At 39.6% G+C, this 21325-nt stretch overlaps 1 protein-coding gene across 1 annotated transcript in view; it reads right to left on the bottom strand.

Annotated features, from left to right (window-relative positions):
• The window catches only part of KLF12 (KLF transcription factor 12), a 575200-nt gene that overhangs the window by 529274 nt on the left and 24601 nt on the right, over window positions 1–21325 (bottom strand). The window contains exon 3 of the mRNA XM_078070259.1: window positions 1098–1179. The gene's annotated coding sequence lies outside the window, so the exon portion shown is untranslated. The remainder of the gene's footprint in view (window positions 1–1097; window positions 1180–21325) is intronic.

Genomic DNA, 21325 nt, shown 5'->3' with positions numbered 1-21325 from the left:
TAGAGCCTGGTGCTACCTTTCCTGAGTGGGCCTTGGGAGAGCAGCATGGCTCAGGAGCAGAGGAAATGTCATGCGTGGTATCCAGGTGTGTGGACCTGTGTCAGCTCCCCAGGGTCCCCACATTCCTCAGCCTGGCAGGAAAAGCAGACCATTTTCCCATGCTACCAAGAGTCGTGCAAACATGGCATAGAAAGCTGTCAGACCACAAGTAGCTTGAGGGTCAGCATGTGACAGATGCAGCAAGAAAATGCGTGGACTGATAACCACCAAGATCCAGAGCCCACTCACGCCCTGACCCCCATTGATAGCTCAGAACTTTGTCAGAGCCCCCCAGAAACTTAGACACAACCCTGACAGAAGGTCATAATTAGATGGAAATTAAGTTTTGTCACCTGGGAAACTGTGAGCTTGATATGGAAAATGGGGTCGGTTATTTCAACTACAAAGGATGCACGTACATGTTTGATTGTATGGACCCAAATGGGTTTCCATAGAACAACTGTATTAACATCCACCAAACTCCAGGCCACACTGGCTGCTTCTGTTGCCTTTTTCCAGATGTGTTCAGCTGGGCCCATCTCTCCCTGTTTGACTTTCATTTCTGAATTCTGGTGAGTGGTGTTTTGATAGGTAATTAACAGCTATTCTCGGCATTAGTTGAACAGTCTGGTTTGTATTCAATGACAAAGGTCACTTGGATACATACCTTATCATTACCTGAGGCTACTGAACTGCTTCTTGTACACATTAACTTCTATTATCTTTCAATCCAGAAAAAAGAAAAACAACACGTGGCAAGAGGAAAACACATTTTAGAATTTTACGAATCATGATTTTGGTGTCTAAAAACTCCTGTTTTGTTAGGAGAGCAACTGCCTTCAAAACAGTTTGTCTCAGTCCTCTACCATAGATATGGTAAAACAATAATTTCCTATTATTTTTGAAGGTTTTTTTTTTTTCCCTCCTGCTGGCAGACAGGGGTGGGGTGGGATGGGCTAGACAGAGAGAAGAGAATCCAGATCTTATTTGCAAGTCTCCACTTACCAACTGTGTGATCATGCTCATTATTTCTCTTTCCTGTGCCTCAGTTGCCTTACCTTGTAAAATGAGTGTTTCGATTAAGTGTCTTTCAAGTCCTTGTTAATGCAGAGATGTCCTGGTTCCATGGGTGCTCATTTTCTGTGAGGTGGTAATAAAAACAACCTGAGATCAGTAACTGGCACACAATGATGAAAAGCACTGGATGTTATACTTTTGTAGATTTTTGTAAATTAAGGATCATGTCTCTCTCTCTCTCTCTCTTTTTTTTAAGATTTTTTATTATTTATTTGACAGAGAGAGACACACAGAGAGAGAGGGAACACAAGCAGGGGGAGTGGGAGAGGGAGAAAGAGGTTTCCTGCGAAGCAGGGAGCCCGATGCGGTGCTCGATTCCAGGACCCTGGGACCATGACCTGAACCGAAGGCAGATGCTTAACTGAGCCACCCAGGTGCCTCAAGGATCATGTCTCTTTGTCACTATCAGTATTGGTGATCCACAGCTCCCATTTAGTGGATGAACAAAACGATTGCGATGCTAGGAGAGAATGCAGTTGGCTGTAGGATACGAGGACAGACACCTGACTCCTAGGTTGGGTATCCACTAAGGGACTCTCTCTTTATCATCATCTCCAAATACTCCTTATTCTTCTTCAATTTCCTCAGTAACTAACTGCTCAGTTTGGGTTCCCCCAGAAGTGGAATGTGAGACAAGGATTTGGGACAGGCAATTTATTTGGAGGTGATCCCAGGACGGCTCATACAGAACTGAGGAAGTAACACAGAGAAGAGAAGAAGGCTAATAGAAGGTGTTTGGCATTCCATCCTGTTGGGGACCTCTGGAAGACATGCCCCACAGCTGTCCCTCTCTGCTGGTGTGGGAGAACTGGGATATTCATGCACTGAATTTCTATCCTTTCCTGGTGAAAGGTATTAACTCCCCCAAATGTCAGGCCTGTGCCCTGGATAGGGCAGGCATGCTCCTGTGGCCAGGGAAAGCCCTAGGGCAGAGAGTCGCAGATGCTTGTGGTAGGTAGCAGGTGGTGTGTATGGAAACGGGATTGAGGATGCCAAAGGGATTTGGGCAGGCCACCAACAGCATCTGCCACACTAGCCTAACCCAGGCAATAACACTCACATTGCTCCAAGGATTCTCCTTCTAGCCTCTAATTCCTCTTATTCTCATTTTATACTTAGCATCTAGAACACACTTCCTTGGCTATTAAAGCTTCTTTAATACCTTCCTCATCTCTGTGTTACTCACCAGCATGCCCTCTGCTCTCCAGCTCATCTACACTTACTGCTTTGCCTCCCATTCTTTGCTAAGCTCTTCCTTCCACTTGGAATGCACGCCTCAGTCATTCCCAACCCTTCCATGTCCTTCCTAGCACACAGAGTTTTATAGAGAACACAGCTAGTGCCTTAAACATTTTTTTCTAGATCAAATTACATATTGTCTCAAGAGTTACCTTTTTCCAAAGGCCTTTCTTACAACACTTTAAATATTCCTTTGGTCAGTACACATCAGTCCTGTTTTCTACTCCTTTCTATTCACCTATCCAACATTATTAATGTTTTTAGGGCAAACATCATTAAGTCAAGGAAGTCCTCTCTGAGCCCTGTGATTAGATTGGATTTCCATGTTGCCTGCTCCAAGAGCATTCTGTGCTTGTCCTACTTGTAATTTCTGTTCACTTTCTTTTTTCTTTTGTTTAAGGATTTAAGTAATTAATTAATTAATTTAGAGAGTGTGAGCACGGGGAGGGGCAGAGGGAGAAAGAGAATCTCAAGCGGACTCCATGCCGAGTGTGAAGCCCAGGGCAGGGCTCAATCTCACGACCTCGAGATCATGACCTGAGCTGAAATCAAGAGTCGGATGCTTAAAAGACTGAGCCCCCCATGTGCCCCAATTTCTGTTTACTTTCAATCAGCCTTCCAGGATATACTTCTGAGGCCATGAGGCAGGTACCATGGTTTTACTGCACTCCTAGAATTGGCCCGGTGACTGGCACGTAGTAGGCATTGATTAAAATTCACTGAATCATGGTATGAATAAACGATGCCATTTTGGGCTGATTAACATTTTAAAGACTAATTGATTTTACTTCTGAGCATTTTTCTCATGAATTTATAAACATATTAAAAGTGGAAATTGTTTCTCCTGTAACTCCTCTAGAGTGCTATATGCAATGTACTTCATAGAGTAGGATCTTCAAAGTGTTTGTAAAAAAATTTACTTGATAACTCCAAGGTCCCACACTGAGTGCTTTGGTAAGAGATAACTTGGACCACCAGAGGCGTGCTGTTCTCTCTTAGGTGAAATACAGCAACAATTCAACTAGAGTAAATTAATTGTAGGAGAGGGACTAAGTAATAAAATCGGGTTTCAAATAGAAAAACAGTGAAGAAATATATCATGTGATTAGGAAGGATAATGAAGGTAATGAAAATAGATACTAATTCTAAAGGTGTAGGGAATGCTTGGAAAGATGAAAATATTGGGATATGTGTGTCAATTGGTCTTAATAAGATACACCAAGAAAAACAAATTAGTTTAAAGAGCAAAAGCAAACACAAGATTTGCAGTCAATACTTTTGAAAAAAAGAAGTAGATGATGGGAGCAAAGCAAACAAAATTTTAAAGATATAGAACAGGTTAATCAGTTTAGATCAGTATGCATTAAGATAGCAGAGACACTTTTGAAAAGATATAGTGTTTAACAGAATAATATTAATTATCATTATTAAAAAAAACTCTCTGAAATGTGTTTTCCTGGTTAAAAAAAAACAAAATTAGAAAATAAACAAAATAGAACAATCTTATTATCTCCACATCTATATATTTTATCTGTTTGTAGACTCAATTTCTATAATATATAGGTAGATGTTTTCTAAACAGAGGCATCAAAAAAAAAAATTCTCAGAAAGTACTTTGCCTTAAGCATTTAATAGAGTGTGACAGCAGATTTCATTTGCCCAAACTAGTCAAACATGATTGTGTAGAAGCCCGCTAGCTCTTCTGGCACATTATCTGTAAAACAAAAACAAAAACAAACAAAAAAACAAAAAAGGAAGCAACAAAGGAACAAAACATCAAATACTAACAAAGAGATATTTGTATTCTGGGCACTCAAGAGCCTTGACTGGAACGGAACTTTGTTCCAGGAGTAGATTATGTGCACCGGACCTGAGGGAGAACCGGGAAATCGGGGCTTGTTTCCTGGCATTATTGGGCCTAAAGGAGCTGAAAATGCAGTATGTGGCAGTAAGAGAAAAGTGACAGCTTGGGGCGAGCAGTGGTGAAACAGTTCTTTTTCCTGCAATCACTCGGAATCAAGTGCCCTTTGAAGGTAAGGCTGTGGGTATCAACTTGGCCCAGCTGCAGGACTGCATGCGGGAATTCAAGGCCGGTGGCAGTGGGCGCTTTTTAGCTGCTTGAAAAAAAGAGACTGACAAGTTTAAATGGTATATTCTCAAGTCACAAACTTAAACCCAGACACTCTATTTGATCATTCTAGTAGAACCTTTTGACTCATATCCACAGAGCTGCGGTCCCCAAAAACAAATGAAAAGATTTGGCCATGGGTGGTCAACGTGCTATTTAACACGCCCTGTCTCCAGGTCTCATCTGGGAAAGCTGAAGTATTAAACGGGATGGAGTAAGATAATTGGAATATCCACAAACTCCAAATTCTCTAAGCTTCTCTTGCCAGTGGATGCGACCAAAGTAGCTTAAGCAGATTCTTTTCTTTATCTTATGGGACTATTCCTCCCTTTCTTGAGCCAGTTCTCTTTAGGTTCTAAGCCTCTTTGCCCCATCTTCATTTCAAACTGATAACTAGAGTTAGATTTTAGTTATGGTGTCTACATAAATAGTAGGTTACACAATAAAAGAAATATATTTACCAATTTATATTATAATATACATGGGGAAAACATGCGGGACTAACTTCTGAACAAGCTCAACCAAAGAGTGAAAAAAATAGTTTAAACTACTGGTTTTCAATTGTTTTTGTTTTTTGCATAGGCACAGTTATCAGAATTCATTGAGAAGGCAAGGTAGTTTTAATTCTTAGGTAAGTTGACTGACAGGAAGCTGTACTGAATGGTGATCATGCTAGAGAAAGTTAAGATGTCACAAGCAATTAGACATAATATAAAGAAAGGAATCAAAGACCAGATTTAGAATATGAATCTTACCTTCTTTTTAACTGTGTTTCCTTAAATAGGCACAGAAAACCCTCTCCTTATTAAGGCTTTGAGAAATATTTCAAGTAGAGAACCACTGGCATCTTTAAAAAATGTGATTGTGTTTTTTCTTGTAGGTTGGGAATCACGTTGACAGAAACACTGATATGGAAATTGTACACCTGATTACAATGGAGATGGGAAAATCCTATAGTGGAGGAGGGCAGGTGCAGAAGCCAAGTCAGGCACTTAACCTCCAGAGGCTAGGTGGTTGTGCTTTCTCTAATAGAGACACATGGGTATTTCATGTAGATTTATTGATCATGGAGTCTATAGATCTGAAATGTATGAGCAACTCACAAAGTTCCTAATAAATTTGCCTAAGAACTCCATATCTATTGATAGAGCTCACCAAAATGGAGACATAGCATTATCCCTATTTCCAGGCCTGTGATCATTTTCTGGTTTAAATATATTCCAAGGAAAAGAATATAAGTAGATCTTTCACTTGTTTTGGGATAATAGCTCTAAAAAAACACATTCCAGGCAAAGAAGAATGGCACTGTGGTTTGATGATCAGAGCGGAAGGTTGTGGTGGTCAGGTGATAAGTCGATCTTGACCCAAGTCCCATTACACCATAGATACAGTGAGACCCGTGGACACATCCTCTTCTTTCCCCTCCATTTCCTGAGTGTTTTCTGGGAGAAGATATCCTGCAACTGGCCCACTACTCACATTTGCTTCTGACTCATGAATAAGAGTTATTATGAGCGGAAGGGTCGACCAGGGATGGAGTCCTGGATCTCACCTTCCTCGCTAAAAGAGTAAGTGAAGAGCAATAATACATTCCTGTGGAACCCCAGAGATTAATGCTACCATCAATGACTGGAAAGATAGGGAGTGGTCATTTCTATCAGCTCCATTTAACTCCCCAATTAGGCTGAGGGGAAGACAGATGGGTCTTGGAGAATGAGAGTGGATTATCATAAGCTTAATTAGGTGATGCCTCCAAGTGCAGCTGCTGTTCCAGATGTTGTCTCCTTACTAACTCAAATCAATACAGCTCCTGGCAATCAGTCCAGGCTGTGGTGCAATCAGCTCTACCAACCAGCCCATATGACCCAGCAGATCCAATGAAGCTTAAACAGTTCGTGGCAGATCGGGGTGCTTTGTGGAACCCTAGTAGTAAATTCATGGTTAAAACCTCTAATGCTGTTTTTGTAATAAAAGCTATGACCTCTTCGGCAAGTAACTATTCTTATTCTGAGAAACAACCCTTGAATTCTTACTGGACCTCGGTAGAGACTAAATGCCTGATCTCATGAGACGAGCTTTCCATTATGGATTGGCCATTAAATTATCCACCAGATCGTAAAGTGAGGCATACCCAGCAGCATTCCACCAAGTGGACTCTATGCAGGCATACCTCGTTTTATTATGCTTCACTTTATTGAGCTTCACACATACTACATTTTTTACAAATTGAAGGTTCAAGACTTCAGTGGTAGAAGTAACTGCAGATATGGTGGAAATAGCAAGAAAACTAGAATTAGAAGTGGAGCCTGAAGATGGGAATGAATTGCTGCAATCTGTGATAAAACTTTAAAGGATGAGGAGTTGCTTCTTATGGATGAGCAAAGAAAGTGGTTTCTTAAGATGGAATCTACACCTGGTGAAGATGCTTTGAAGATTGTTGAAATGGCAACAAAGACTTAGAATATTACATAAACTTAGTTGATAAAACAGTGGAAGGGTTTGAGGGGATTGACTCCCATTTTTAAAGAAGTTCTACTGTAGGTAAAATGCAATCAAACAGCATCACATGCTAAAGAGAAATCATTCATGAAAGAGAAAGTGTCAATCAATGAGGCAAACTTCATTGTTGTCTTGTTCTAAGAAATTGCCATAGTTACCCCAGCCTTCAGCAACCACCACCCTGATTGGTCAGCAGCCATCAAAATCAAGCAAAACCCTCCACTAGCAAAAAATTATGACTCCAAAAGCTCAGATCATGGTTAGGATTTTTTTAACAATAAGTATTTTTAGATTAAAGTATGTGCACTGTTTTTTAGACATAATGCTATTGCATACTTAATAGACTACAGTATAATGTAAACATAACTTTTACATGCACTGAGAAACAAAAAAATTAATTTGAGTTGCATTATTCTGATATTTGTTTTATTGTGGTGATCTGGAACCAGACTCACAGTATCTCTGAGGTCTGCCTGTGTACAGGAATAGACAGAAGCCAATCTTGAATGCATGAATTAAATTGCACAAGGAGGATGCTCATCCTCCCCAGGCGTCTTCCTGTTGTACTGCTGCCCTCTCTCAGCACCACAGGAATGGACACATGGAGGGGTTTCCATGACTAGTTAGTGGTTTGAGAAGATAGATAGATAGATGATAGATGGATGATAGATAGGTAGATAGATAGATAGATAGATAGATAGATAGATAGATAGATGATAGAGATAGATAAACAAACAGAGGCTTGGTTGACAGATGCTTCTTCCTGATTTCCTAGGAGCAGCATTAGGTGGACTTATGCTACCTAATTGCATCACTTAAAATAGTGGTAGTATTAAAGGGAGGTGTATCTTGTTGTCTGATTTGCCTGGAACAACTCATGGATTGGGTTAAGTAAGAATACAAATCATAGCAGGTAGGAAAAATGGGTGAAGGTGGTGAAAAGGTACAAACTTCCAGTTACAAATAACTTCTGAGGATGTAATGTACAGTGTGGTGACTATAGTTAACAATACTGTATTGCATATTTGAAAATTGCTAAGACAGTAGATCTTGAAAGTTCTTGTCACAAGAAAAAATGGTAACTATGTAAGGTGATAGATGTTAACTAATCTTGTGGCAATCATTTTGCAATATACATGTATATCAAATCATTATGTTGTACACCTTAAACCAATACAATGTAATATGTCAAGTATATCTCAATAAAACTGGAAAAAAGCATAAAAAAGAAGAGGGCTGTCAAAAAAAGAAGAAGAAGAATGCAAACCAGAGTAGTGATTAATAGCTTGAGCAGGTAATCAGAAATTTGAAAGTAAAAAGACTATTTTGGTAGAAGTATGTGAATAAGCCACATGGGATGAACCCAGGGGTATATTTGTCCTCATGATTTTGCATAAACAAAAACTGGAGTCCCTTTCATATGATCTTACTTGCTTTATCTCTCCCTCACTCTCTCTCTCTTCTTCTATTTACATATTTAACAAGTTTACCTTTTAATTCCTGCCCATTTGCACCCGCTATTATATATAGTGCATGTTTAGTTCAGAGGCTGAACCATATCTATATGGGATGGAGACAAAACTGGAGAAGAGTGGATACCACCCAAAGGTCTGAGACAAGTCATTGGATTTGTACATAATGGGACTTTGGATGGTCTCCTTGTTATAAGAGTAGAAAAGTGTGTTTTAATTATATAAGAGATGGTATTATATTTTACAGAAGCAGATATATGGATTTTAATTAGTGAAAGAGGTAGAGCATAGGGATATTTGTCATATTTTTGCTGCCCAGGGACACAAGTTCCTAAGTTAGGGGAATTCTCTACTATTTGAGGCAGTATACTTACTTTCATTTTAGAAGCCACATGGCATAAATGTTCCTATTTCTCTGTGTGTGCCTATAACCTGAATTTGGATAATGAAATGCTCACGTTAAGGAGTTCGGAATCTAGCAGAAGTGATGCAAGGGAGCTAGACACTACTAGCGTGAGGGTAGTATCAGCACTGCTGGTATCTGCTGTGCATGGTTCAGATGACCGCCATGTCGGTGCAGAGTTTCTGGGAAGTCTACAGAAGTGGCAGTTGTGTCCTAAGCCATTCCAGGGGAGAGGTCTTGATGTGATCCTGGTTCCCATTGATTTCCTGAACCTGGTTCTTCAGTGTTGTATAACATAGAATTTGGCAGATCTTTGTCCTGGGTACAAGGAGGGAACCTCTAAACCCTTGGATATTCTTGAGTGTTGGGAATGTCTTTGTCATTCACGGTGGGCTCTTCAGACCACACGTGATAGTTTATGCTAATGAAACGGGTTGGGCTCGCCATACCAGAAAAACCAACCACAAGATTAGAGCTTTGGTGCTTTGAGCTCTGTGATAGCAGCCCAGCCTCCACACAAGTGAGGAACTGGAGATGTAGTTCTATCATGTGGCCAACGATTTAAGCCATCAGGCTCATGGAATAAAACCCCAATAGAAACTCTGGATACCGGGGCACCTGGGTGGCTCAGTCGTTAAGCATCTGCCTTCAGCTCCGGTCATGATCCCAGGGTCCTCTGATCAAGCCCTGCATTGGGCTCCCTTCTCCTCGGGAAGCCTGCTTCTCCCTCTCCCACTCCCCCTGCTTGTGTTCCTTCTCTCACTGTGTCTCTCTCTCTATCAAATAAATAAAGTCTTCAAAAAAAAAAGAAAGAAAGAAACTCTGGATACCCAGAACTCTAGTGAACTTTCCTGATCATACATACATGCTCTGGGAGTATGAAGTGTCCTGAGGACATGGAAGCTTCATATTTGGGGTCTTCCCATCTATTCATTTGGCTGGTCCTGATTTGTATCCTTTCTAATAAAATTGTATTTGTAAGTATAATGCTTTCCTGAGTTGTATGAGTTGTTCTAGCAAATTACTAAACCTGAGGGAGCAGTGGGAACCTTTGAATTGGTGCCAACTGGTGAGAAGCGTGAGTGGTATGGCAACCCTGGAGCTTGTGACTGGTGTCTGGAGTAGCCGGAGTCTTGTGAGAGACTGTGCCCTTAACATATGAAATTTGACCTAACTCTGGTATTTAGGATCAAAACTGCATTGTATTCAACTTTCCTGCCAATTCTGTGAGCTACCTGCCTACCAATCTAGTAAATTCCTATTTTTTTAGGTTAGTTAGAGCAACTTTCTGTTGTTTGCAATCCAGCATGCTGATAAGAAGAAATAGTAATAGAGAGAAACTGTATCAAAGCTTTAGCAGAAACTGTAAGTAAGCTTCGGACGTTGATCTGAAGTCTCACATCATTCCATTTTCTTTTCCTCCCTAAGCAAATTTAGGATCAATAGACAGGAAAAAAGTAAAAAGATAGTAGGATCACTTTGTATGTTTATATCACAGAGAATAAACACTTGTGAAGCAGAAGAGCCTCTTAAGAAAAAATAATTCATGAATTGCATTTGTAGTAATTAATTTTTACTCCAAAGTCAAGTCACTTTCTCAATTATGACCACCACTTCCTGAAATATTTTTGTTTCAAATTTCATATCACACTTTTTACCAACTATATTAGTTAAGGATGTGTTAGACTGCTAACCATAGGAACCTAAAAAAACAGTGGCATAAAAAGGAGGGGTTAATTTTTCTTCTCATGTGAAAGAAGTCTGGAGATAGACAGGACAAGTATGGTATGCATCGTGTCGTCCAGGATCCAGGCTCCTTCTAATTTTCCCTCGGAATATATGCTCTCTTCCACATTATTGCAAGATGACTCCTGCCCTCATGGGCATGACAACCAGCTTCCGACCTGGAAGAAGAGTGAAGGGCAAGGAGCAAAGATCTCATGCCACGGGAGTTAGTTCCTTTAAAAGAGCTTTTCTGGAATAATCTCCAAGCAATTTCATTTACATCTTATTGGCCAGAACTATGTTCCCAGACCAGCCTTAGCTGTAAAAGAATCTAGAAATATAGCTTATATATGTATTTTTTTGTTGCACGTATTGTCAACACAAATAAAAATCAGGATCGTAAAGAAAATTAGTGTATTGTTTTCTTTAACTTCTAATTATTCTCAGACAAATTCCTATCTAATCTAGAACTTATTTTATTACCAATTTAACAGCTGATTTATAGATGGAGACTCAATTTGGTAAGTACTCATATAATGGCTAAATACCCACGTAGGCTAATGTTAAGACTTCTTTCATGTTTCTTTGGTGAAAATTCCAGCCATTGGTCACTCTTTTGGATTGTCACCGAAGAGTAAAGTTAAAAAATTTGTGATGACAGTGTAGCAGATCTTAAAAATAATTGAATGGATTGAGAACCTACAGTGTCAAACTTAAATGTTGTAAGTTGTGTGTATGATAGCTGTCACATTAAAGTATTTGAGGAGGGAAGAGGTCTATGCATAAGGGCCTGAAGATAAGATTGCAGAGATTCAGAATGAAGTTCTGGAAAGGAGGATGAGAGTCAGGTGGTAAAATGAATGCAGGATGGGACATAGGCAGAACCCTGTGGGACATTTAGATGATGTGAGAATACAGAGCTGGAAGAAACAAGAACAGATTTGTCATCCAATTGGGAGGCAGGAATTTAGAGTATTTTGAAAAATTCAATCATAAATATTTAGAATGAGGCTGTGTGTCTAGAAGGGAGAGTGAGTGACTGAAGGAATATTGTCAGATTGAAGTTCAGGCAATTTGAAGAGCAAAATTTTCCTGAAGCCAAGAGAAGGGTTTGATTTGTAGACAGAAAATATCCTGAAATGCCAGGTACCTGGATTTCTGAAAAAGATAAACCAGGTTGTGGCCAAGGAATTTTATATAATAAATAATATAAAAGTGAATTTTTAAAAAGATAGCAGGGGCACCTGGGTGGCTCAGTCAGTTAAGTGTCTGCCTTTGGCTCAGGTCATGAACCCGGGGTCCTCGGATCTGGCCCTGGGTTAGGCTCCTTGCTCAGCGGGGAGTCTGCTTCTCCCTCTTCCTCTGCCCCTCCCCCTGCTTGTGCTCTCTCTCTCTCTCTCTCTTTCAAATGAATAGATAAAATCTTAAAAAAAAAAAAAAGATAGTAAATGTTAAGATTCAGGGAAGAACTACATATTGCCTTAAAGTAATGAAGTAAACTAGGTCAAATGAGTCTGGGAAACCATGAATGCAGACTTCCTTTTCCTTTTGGAAGGGGTGTGCTGTACTTGCATTCTTTCAACTAGTGTTCATTTTAGTTTTTTCTTTTCTGCTTGGAAATATCTAAAGATAGGAATAATCACTAGATAGTCATTACAGAATGAATGCCTTACTTGGTGGCATATAGCTACAATGCAACTAGAGAAATGATGTCAGATTTTGTTTGTTTGAAAAATGAGAAAATGTGAAGTTTATTAAATATGAACATATGATTCTTTAAGGTGTAAATAATACAGTAATATCCCTTCTACTTTCCATATAAGCAATTCATATTCTTTTCTCCTTAGGCTCATTTTTTCTTTGGTAAATGTATCTGTACTGCCTTGAAAAATGATTAGAATTGACTTAATGTTAATCTATTCCTGTAACATAGTTTTGATATCCAGCTTTTTTCTTGAGCATGTACAGATCTTTTTTTTTTCCATGTTTGTGAAATTTCCCCTCTGTATCAGATCTTTGCAATGGCTGTGTCCAATTCTGTTATATTATAATAGAATTGTATCTGATATTTGCTATAATCTCAGTGATTGGTGCTCAATAAAAATACTATAATAACAATAATAAACCTAAATGAGTTATGTGAACTAGAACACTTACTCCCACTGTAACTGAAAAGTGAACTTAGAATATCGTTGGCCTTTCAGAGGATTTGTAAATTAATTTCAGACTTATAGTTTTTTTAGGAAAAGTGAAGATCACCCAAAGGATTTCAAATATTACTGGGGTTATGTAATGTGTGGCAGCTGGTGGGTTGAAGACAGATACCCCACCCTAATTTTTACTAAAAAACCTATTTCATTTTGCTGATAAGGGCTCATTCTAATTATTATTTTAATGAGACAAGGTGACAGTTAACGTAATATGCATCCATACCACACAAAGCACAATGGGCTGATCAAACATTAAAGCATAATTAAAAATAGAAGACTGAGCATGAACTTCAACAACAAACCTGCTTCTTGTAGGCATGCACCAAAAATCGTCTTAATTTGACAAATATCTCTTCTGCGGTGAAGTCCTCCAGGGAATGTGATTATACCACCTCCTTTTTTTTTTTTTTTAAACTCTTTCTTTTTTTTTTTTTTAAAGATTTTATTTATTTAATACAGAGAGAGACAGCGAGAGAGGGAACACAAGCAGGGGGAGTGGGAGAGGGAGAAGCAGGCTTCCTGCTGAGCAGGGAGCCCGATGCGGGGCTCGATCCCAGGACCCTGGGATCATGACCTGAGCTGAAGGCAGACGCTTAACGACTGAGCCACCAGGCGCCCCTATACCACCTCCTTCTTGACTCAGACCAATGTTTACAAAGCTTCTTGTAAGGCAATACTTTCTTATATTTAACTTAAATCCCTATGTGGAAGCTTAAGCCCACTACTTCCTTTCCCAGCTTTAGTGAAGATGCAATACACCTGCTACTTCCACACAGTTCTTAAAAAAAAAAAAAAACCTAAGGCTTATTTACATATAATCAGCTCAGCCATCCCCTTTCTCTACCCCCATCAACAAGAAAAAAAGATTGCAGTGCCTCCTCTTACATTCCTTATTCCAAGGTTGCACATTACCATTTTATTATATCTTTGTAGTTAAATCTTTTTTTTTTTTTTTTTAAAGATTTTATTTATTTATTTGACAGAGAGAGAGATAGCGAGAGCAGGAACACAAGCAGGGGGAGTGGGAGAGGGAGAAGCAGGCTTCCCGCCGAGCAGGGAGCCCGATGAGGGGCTCGATCCCAGGACCCTGGGATCATGACCTGAGCCGAAGGCAGACGCTTAACGACTGAGCCACCCAGGCGCCCTGTAGTTAAATCTTTCCACCTGTCCCCAGTTATTTCCTTATGACCAATTTCCAGAAGTGAAATTTCTGGGTCAAAAGGTAAGCATATTTAAAATTTTTTTTAATTCATATTGCCAACTGACTCTTAAGATAGATTATATTTATTTATGCATCTGTTGGCAGTGTAGCAAATAAAATGTTTCTTTCTTCTCACTCCTGCCAATGTTGTGTATTATCCTTCTTTTTATCTTTGCCAATTTGTTGTCTCATTATTTTAATTTTTGCTTATTTTCTTATCAATGAGGCTAAAAATTATTTTCATATATGCTGGTAATTTGTTTTTGTGTGTGTGTAAGAATTTTGTTTTCTATTCCTTTGCCCATTTTTATATTGGCATTTCTCTCATACGTAATAGGTTTTTCTAGGAAAGAAATTAACCTTTGTTTGCACATGTTACCTATATATTTCTCCCACTTTTTGCTTGCTATTTTATACTATTTGTCAAATTTGTAAGAAGCAGATGTTTTAAATTTTTAATGTAGCAAAATTTATAAGTCAGTAATTTGTGAGTCTTACTAAGGAGTCTGTTCACACCCACAAGATTATGTAAATATTCACCTATATTTTCTTTCTTAGAACTTTTATAATTTCAGAGAAGTAAGGGAAGGCATCATGGAGAAGGTGACATCTGAGCAAAGATCTGACCAGAGTTGAAGAGGGAGGGGCGCCTGAGTGGCTCAGTCGTTAAGCATCTGCCTTCGGCTCAGGTCATGATCCCAGGGTCCTGGGATTGAGCCCCGCATCGGGCTCCCTGCTCAGTGGGAAGCATGCTTCTCCCTCTCCCGCTCCCCTGCTTGTGTTCCCTCTCTCTCTGTGTCTCTCTCTGTCAAATAAATAAATAAAATCTTAAAAAAAAAAAAGTTGAAGAGGGAGCCACCTGCATATTTTGGGGACAAGTGTTCCATGCAAAGAGAACCACAAATGCAAAAATCTTGTAATTGGAACTTTTGTGTATGGTTTGAGGACAAGCAAGGAGGCCAGTGTGTTTGAGGCAGAATGATTGAAGGGGAAGAAAATACGGGTCATGTAACATAGGGCTTTCAAGATCACCATAAATCCTTTACTCTCAGAGAGATGGGAAACCATTGGGGGAAGAGGGGTTAATCACAGAAGTCATGTGACCTGATCTTCATTCTAACAGGATTATTATTATTTTTTTTTAAGATTTTATTTATTTATTTGAGAGAGAGAATGAGACAGAGAGAGAGAGCATGAGATGGGGGAGGATCAGAGGGAGAAGCAGACTCCCTGCCGAGCAGGGAGCCTGATGCGGGACTCGATCCTGGGACTCCAGGATCATGACCTGAGCCGAAGGCAGTCGCTTAACCAACTGAGCCACCCAGGCGCCCCAGGATTATTCTTTATTCTTTCATCAGTTAATTTTTTTTTAATCAGTTAATTCAAATTATTTACTGAATCTTAATTTTTTCTACTGAGAGAAGGTTGTTCTTTTTGATACAATTTGTATAAATTATTAAATTCCTATGATATGTAGAGTTAATATATAAGTGGAACTTTCATTTTGTTTGCTTTAATCACTTCACTTTTTCTTGCATAAATACAATAATACTGTTTTAATCGTTGTACCTTAAAGTATATTTAAAGTCTAATTGAGCAGATTCCTTTTTATTACTGTTTTCTCAAAATTTTCTTGCTGTTTTTGGCCTCCCTTTTTTTCTATATAATTTTTAATGTTATGATCAGTTAATAAAATCCATTGGCTTTGGATGTCTGAATAAACTGCTTAGATTATTTTGAGCAAGAATCAAAATCTGTGCAATCCTCTTTCAGTAATTTAAGCCTCATTTAATGCCTTTTAGTCAAGTTTTGTAATTTATTGCATCCAGGTCATGTACATTTCTTGTTATTTTCTTAAGTTTGTTCTATAGTCTCAAGATACCTTGATATTTATCTCAGCCTAATTTCAGTATTATAAAAAATAACTTCTTAATTAACTATTATATGGATGACTTGTGTTTTTCTATTTCCTTTGCTGCTTGCACTTTGTACTCAAAGATATCTTGGTACTGGGGAGAAAGCAAGGTCTTTGATTTTGGACTGGCCAGGATTTGAATCTTGGTTCTGCCTTGAGAAGTTTAGTCTACTTGTTGGAGTCTCAGTTTGCTCAGTGGTATGATGATAATAATCCCTCATAGGGCTAGTATGGAGAACTGAATGAGGTCAATTTTGTAGGATATAATAGTCGTTCGGCACATTTTTATTTCTTGACTTTTCTAGTGATTTTTATTTTCTTCCTAGCCTTGCAGTCTATATTCAATCTTCACAGGCAGATATGACGCAATATGAAAAGTAGATAACTTTTTTTTTAAAGGTTTATTTGAGAGGAAGTGGGGGCATGAGCAGGGGATGGAGGGGTAGGGGGAGAGGGAGAAGCAGACCCCGCTGAGCAGGGAGCCCTACAAGTGGCTCGGATATACTGACCAGGAGATCATGACCTGAGCCGAAACCGAGAGTCCCACGCTCAACCGAGTGAACCAGTCAGGCACCCCTGAAAAGTAGATGACGTGTCTATCTGGTGCCCTAAGTACCGGCTCTCCAGCACCTCCACACTTCATTTTTTTCTCTACTTTCTCAGTCTTATATGAAGTGGTTCTCTTTAAATCATATAAAAAGTTAATAAATAATATCCTAAGAAATTATCTTCTGTGACAGAAGACAACTTCTAAAAAGAGGCATTCCAATGGTCTCTATCGTGTCACTTTACTGAAATAACTTTCTATTACTAACAACTGGGAGAACAAGTGGGGACATTTCCTTGACAGATTTTACCACCAAGAAATAACAACCTTGCCTTTGTCATTTTATCTGAAGTAGCACCCATATCAGGAAGACATAAGACCCAACCATTTGAATGAATAAAACAAGGGTTATAACAGAGTTAGGGAATTTGAGGTATCAGCTAGTTATATACAGAGTAGATGACTATCCATTTTATTTAACCCAGTTGGTTTCACAGAGTGAAACCCATCTTCTGAGCTATTCCACTTAGTTCTCTCCCAGCTGGCTTCTTCTCCACAGTTGAGCGTAGTCTTTTCTTCTCACGGTTTTACCTTTAAATCCTACTATCAGGGTGAGCTAATTCTCTTTTACTTGCAAAGCTGATAATTGGAGAAGCAAAGTTCTTTTATATCTGGAAAATAAATCTGCTCTATAAACTTCAGGTAGATGCTGCCCTCCTCATTAGATTCGACCCCTGATTTGGCAGCATCCCATGGATGATGCATACAGCCATGCCCTTGATTGGCCTCTGGTGTGTTTCCCAGTCTGCTCTCCTTGAATAGGCTATATCCTTTCTGTCTCAGGACCTGCCAGCGACCCGATGGGCTCAGCCTCTCCAATCTCATTGCAGTTCTTCTCTTGCTTTCTGTTCTCTTTTACTATAAAATGATTATACATACTTCATATCGCCATCTAGAGTATGGTCATTTCTTTCATTTCTGGAGGCTAACTACATCTTTTCATCTCTACAGTATTTTCCCTGCTATTACACTTTTCTCCAGTTCTGTTGGTCTAAATATGAACCTGGTGGAATGATACAAATTTGACTTGGCCTATGTCATATATGATCATGTCTATGAGGGCTTCTTGATCTATCCAAAAGGATGTGGTTCCTCTGTCATTCACATTCTTGTAATTCCCTTTACTTCTTCCCAGGTAGTTGTGGTATTCTCCCTTGTATTATCTGGCAAGTGCTTAGTGCTAACTATGTATCAGTTATGACACTAGGTACTGAGGATACAAAAATGAACAAGACAAGACAAGTGTCATCAGGGATACCAAAGTGGGCAGAGAGGCATGTAAAATATTATATTGCAACAAAAATATTATATTGAAACAAACATAGCTCAGGGGATGTAATTATAAAGCATTTGTGATTGTTTCCAGGAGTCCCTTAAGATGAGCTCTATAAGGGTAGCCCCTCCTCTTCTCCCAGATGAAAATCAGGCAGGGACTATGACTTAGGATTCAGTCTTAAGGCACAAAACCCACTCTTAATTTAGTAATTAGAATGTCCTGTCCTAAGGAATGTCACAACCAACCCTCTACCACCTCTTATTAATGGGATTTCTTTCCCCTTCTGGGTCTGGTGGGGGAGGAAGGTAGGAGGAGAGATAGGTCGGGACAAGGTATTCCTTCCATTTCTTTATTACTGTTGTGGGCCATGTAGTGCTGTTCTTCAGTCCTCGTGAAAACTTAATACTGGCACTTTCTCTCACAAGTGCTCTCGTGGGTTCTTTGGAGCCTCCACTCCTCCAATTTCCCAATTTTCCCAGCATTCCTTCCCTTGCCTCAACCAACAGCTGAGGACTTGTGTGTTTAGTTGGGCTGGTCATGTCCTATTCCCTCAGCTCTAGGAATCCTATGACACTGCCAGTTTCTCTCTGTCCTTACTTTGGGTAACTCTCTTTTCTTTCTTTTTTTTTTTTTTTAAAGATTATTTATTTATTTGCCAGAGAGAGACACAGCGAGAGAGGGAACACAAGCAGGGGGGAGTGGGAGAGGGAGAAGCAGGCTTCCCATGGAGCAGGGAGCCCGATGTGGGGCTCGATCCCAGGACCCTGGGACCATGACCTGAGCCGAAGGCAGATACTTAATGACTGAGCCACCCAGGCGCCCCACTTTGGGTAACTTTCTAAGCCAGGACCTAAGATGATCCTAGATAATTGCTCTTTCACTCATTTGGCCACATCTGTTCCAAGGGAAGCTTTCATTGATTCATTGCCTACTTCCTCTCCTCCATCCTCCTATAACCCCATCACCCCAGTAAATATTGGGTCTACATACTGATCTCAATTCAGCAGCAACTACTTCATTCTTCCACAAAGAACCTGCCAACCCACCTCTAACACTTTAGGTTTCCAAGCAAGAATTAGGTGCTGGTCCACTGTATCCCCCAGTAGTGTAGGACATATATTGAATCCTTCTACTTGTGCCTTTAAAACTCTATCTTTTGACTTGAGATTGAGAGTGAGCACCACACCCTCCCCCTATAGCTCTCTCCCAAAATCTTCCTCAATATCCACTCTCACTTTTCTTAGCTCTTCCCAATTTTTAAAGGGATGCTGTCATCTTAAGGGCCACAAAATTTATTTTCTGCCATTCTAATTTTTCAAACCTTACTTTGAACTATAGCATCTGTAATTTTCATGCTTCAGCTAAAACACCGATAGAGAATCTCATTTTAATACACAATTATGTAATTATTATTAAGGAGGAACACTTATTCCCTGGCTTTTCTTATTTCCATGGTGGGGAGATGACTTAGCTGCTTTCTCCAGGAAGGGGCAGTACATCCTTTCCTGCTGCTACCTAAGGATAGGTATCAACACTGGTTGATGAAATTGGAGACAGCCCATATCCTTTTCATTCTGGACATATTTGTCCTTAACATTCCCTGGGGAAGAATCTCTTCTGTCACAGCACTGGGATTTTAAACCATAATGGGGGGTAGGAAGTCCCACTCTGCTCTCTAATTTAGTTGATCCTGGACAGCTGTATCTAGAGGGAATACATTTGGCTTTTTAAATTTTATTTATTTATTTATTTGTGTGTGTGTGTGTGTGTGTGTGTGTGTGTGTATGTGTGTGTTTAGGCTCTTGGCTAGAAATTCTGGGTGGAATATATGCTAACTAACATCCTAAAACTAACTCTTCACATTGGTTAAGTGTGGCCTAATTTTTGATGGGTAAGAAAAATATTTTTTTCTGTGCAATAATTCAGTATTTCTCACAACAGTTTGAAATAAGTGGACATTTTATTGACATTTTCTTTAGACATAGGTGCTTTTTGAGGAAAATAATCAAAATGTTGAACAAGCAAAGAGATGAAAAATCAGGTCTGTAACCAATGAACAAAAGGGTGGATGACATTAGAGTCTGAGAGTTTAGCTGGAATGAAAACATGTAGCATAGGAAAATACATTGGGGGCTGTTATATAGTGGGCTCAATAGAGTAAGAGTACAGAGTACATAATGGGCTTTGTGAAGTATTGTCAAGCTACTTTGGTCTGAGATTTTAATAACCGTTAAATCCCATGTTAAGAAGCTTGGACTTATTCTCACGGGCAAAGAAAATGTAAGGCTGGGCAAATATATGAGAAAAGATGAGGGTCTCCAAAAACTGAATGATGTACTAGGATATTATTTTAAGCCCAGAACACAGAATGTTGTTGAATGCCATTGGTGTGGATGGATTTTAATAGTAATGTTTCTTACTACCATCCAAGGTGGGACACCCCACTGTGGATTGAAAGTGGGCACATAAATCTTCTTTTTAAAATGTATCCTGCATGGTTGGTAAGAATATTAGCAATTGTTACCATTTATTAAATGCTTACTGTGTGTCATATAAATAATTACCAATCCTCACAACATGGTAATTTATTCTCATGTTTCCTTTATAGATGAGGAGGCAGGTGCTCAGAACAGTTAAGAAAATTGTCCAAGTTTCCAAAACCATGACTGAAGCCTGGTATGGTCTAATGTCCTTTCTGGGTGGAGACTCTGATGCCCAACTTCGTCCCTGCTACCCCCCAGTATTGAAGTCTCTGAAACAAGTGGAAACAGGCTTACTAACTTAAATCTGTTCCTCAGATTGCTGATAAAAGCTGTGGTCCGAGAAGTGAGCTTGCATTGTTACCTGATTGACTCTTAAGTACTATAAACATACACCCTGGAAGTTTATGGGTCTGGACATAGATTGCATCCCATTGCAGTGAAAGCTGCCACTACGGGTGTGATGGGAAAGGCTAATGAGAGACATGATGCCGAAGCAGATCTGGGGATCAAAACATGATCTCGGGCCACATTCTCTAGTTTTCTGCAAGTTGATGATAGAAAGTGCCCTAGTTGGGGCACCTGGGTGCCTCAGTCAGTTAAGCGTCTGCCTTTGGCTCTGGTCATGATCCCAGGGTCCTGGGATGGAGCCCCACATCGGGCTCTCTGCTCAGCGGGGAAGCCTGCTTCTCCCTCTCCCTCTGCCGGCTGCTCCCGCTGCTTGTGTTCCCTCTCTCTCTCTGTCTCTGTCAAATAAACAAATAAAATCTTAAAAAAAAAAGAAAGTGCCCTAGTGGCTGGTTGAAGGGTGAGACCTAACAGCGGGAAGTGCCTTTGGTTTGCAACCAGTTGTGAGAAGAATAGGAAACACACTCCTCTCCACTCTTCCCCAGCAGACTTTTGAAAACAGAACCAACTGTGCATAGAAACCATGCTAACATTTTCTGGCCCAATACTGTACCATAAAAAACTGAGAAAATAGGAAAAACAAATTCAACTGCATATCAATCCCCCCCCCCAACTGCATATCATATGCATATCATAAGTCTCATAC

This window comes from Halichoerus grypus, chromosome 4 (genome assembly GCF_964656455.1).
Source record: "Halichoerus grypus chromosome 4, mHalGry1.hap1.1, whole genome shotgun sequence".
NCBI lineage: Eukaryota > Metazoa > Chordata > Mammalia > Carnivora > Phocidae > Halichoerus > Halichoerus grypus.
Note: the sequence above shows the minus strand (reverse complement) of the source record. Positions and strands in the feature narration are given on the sequence as shown.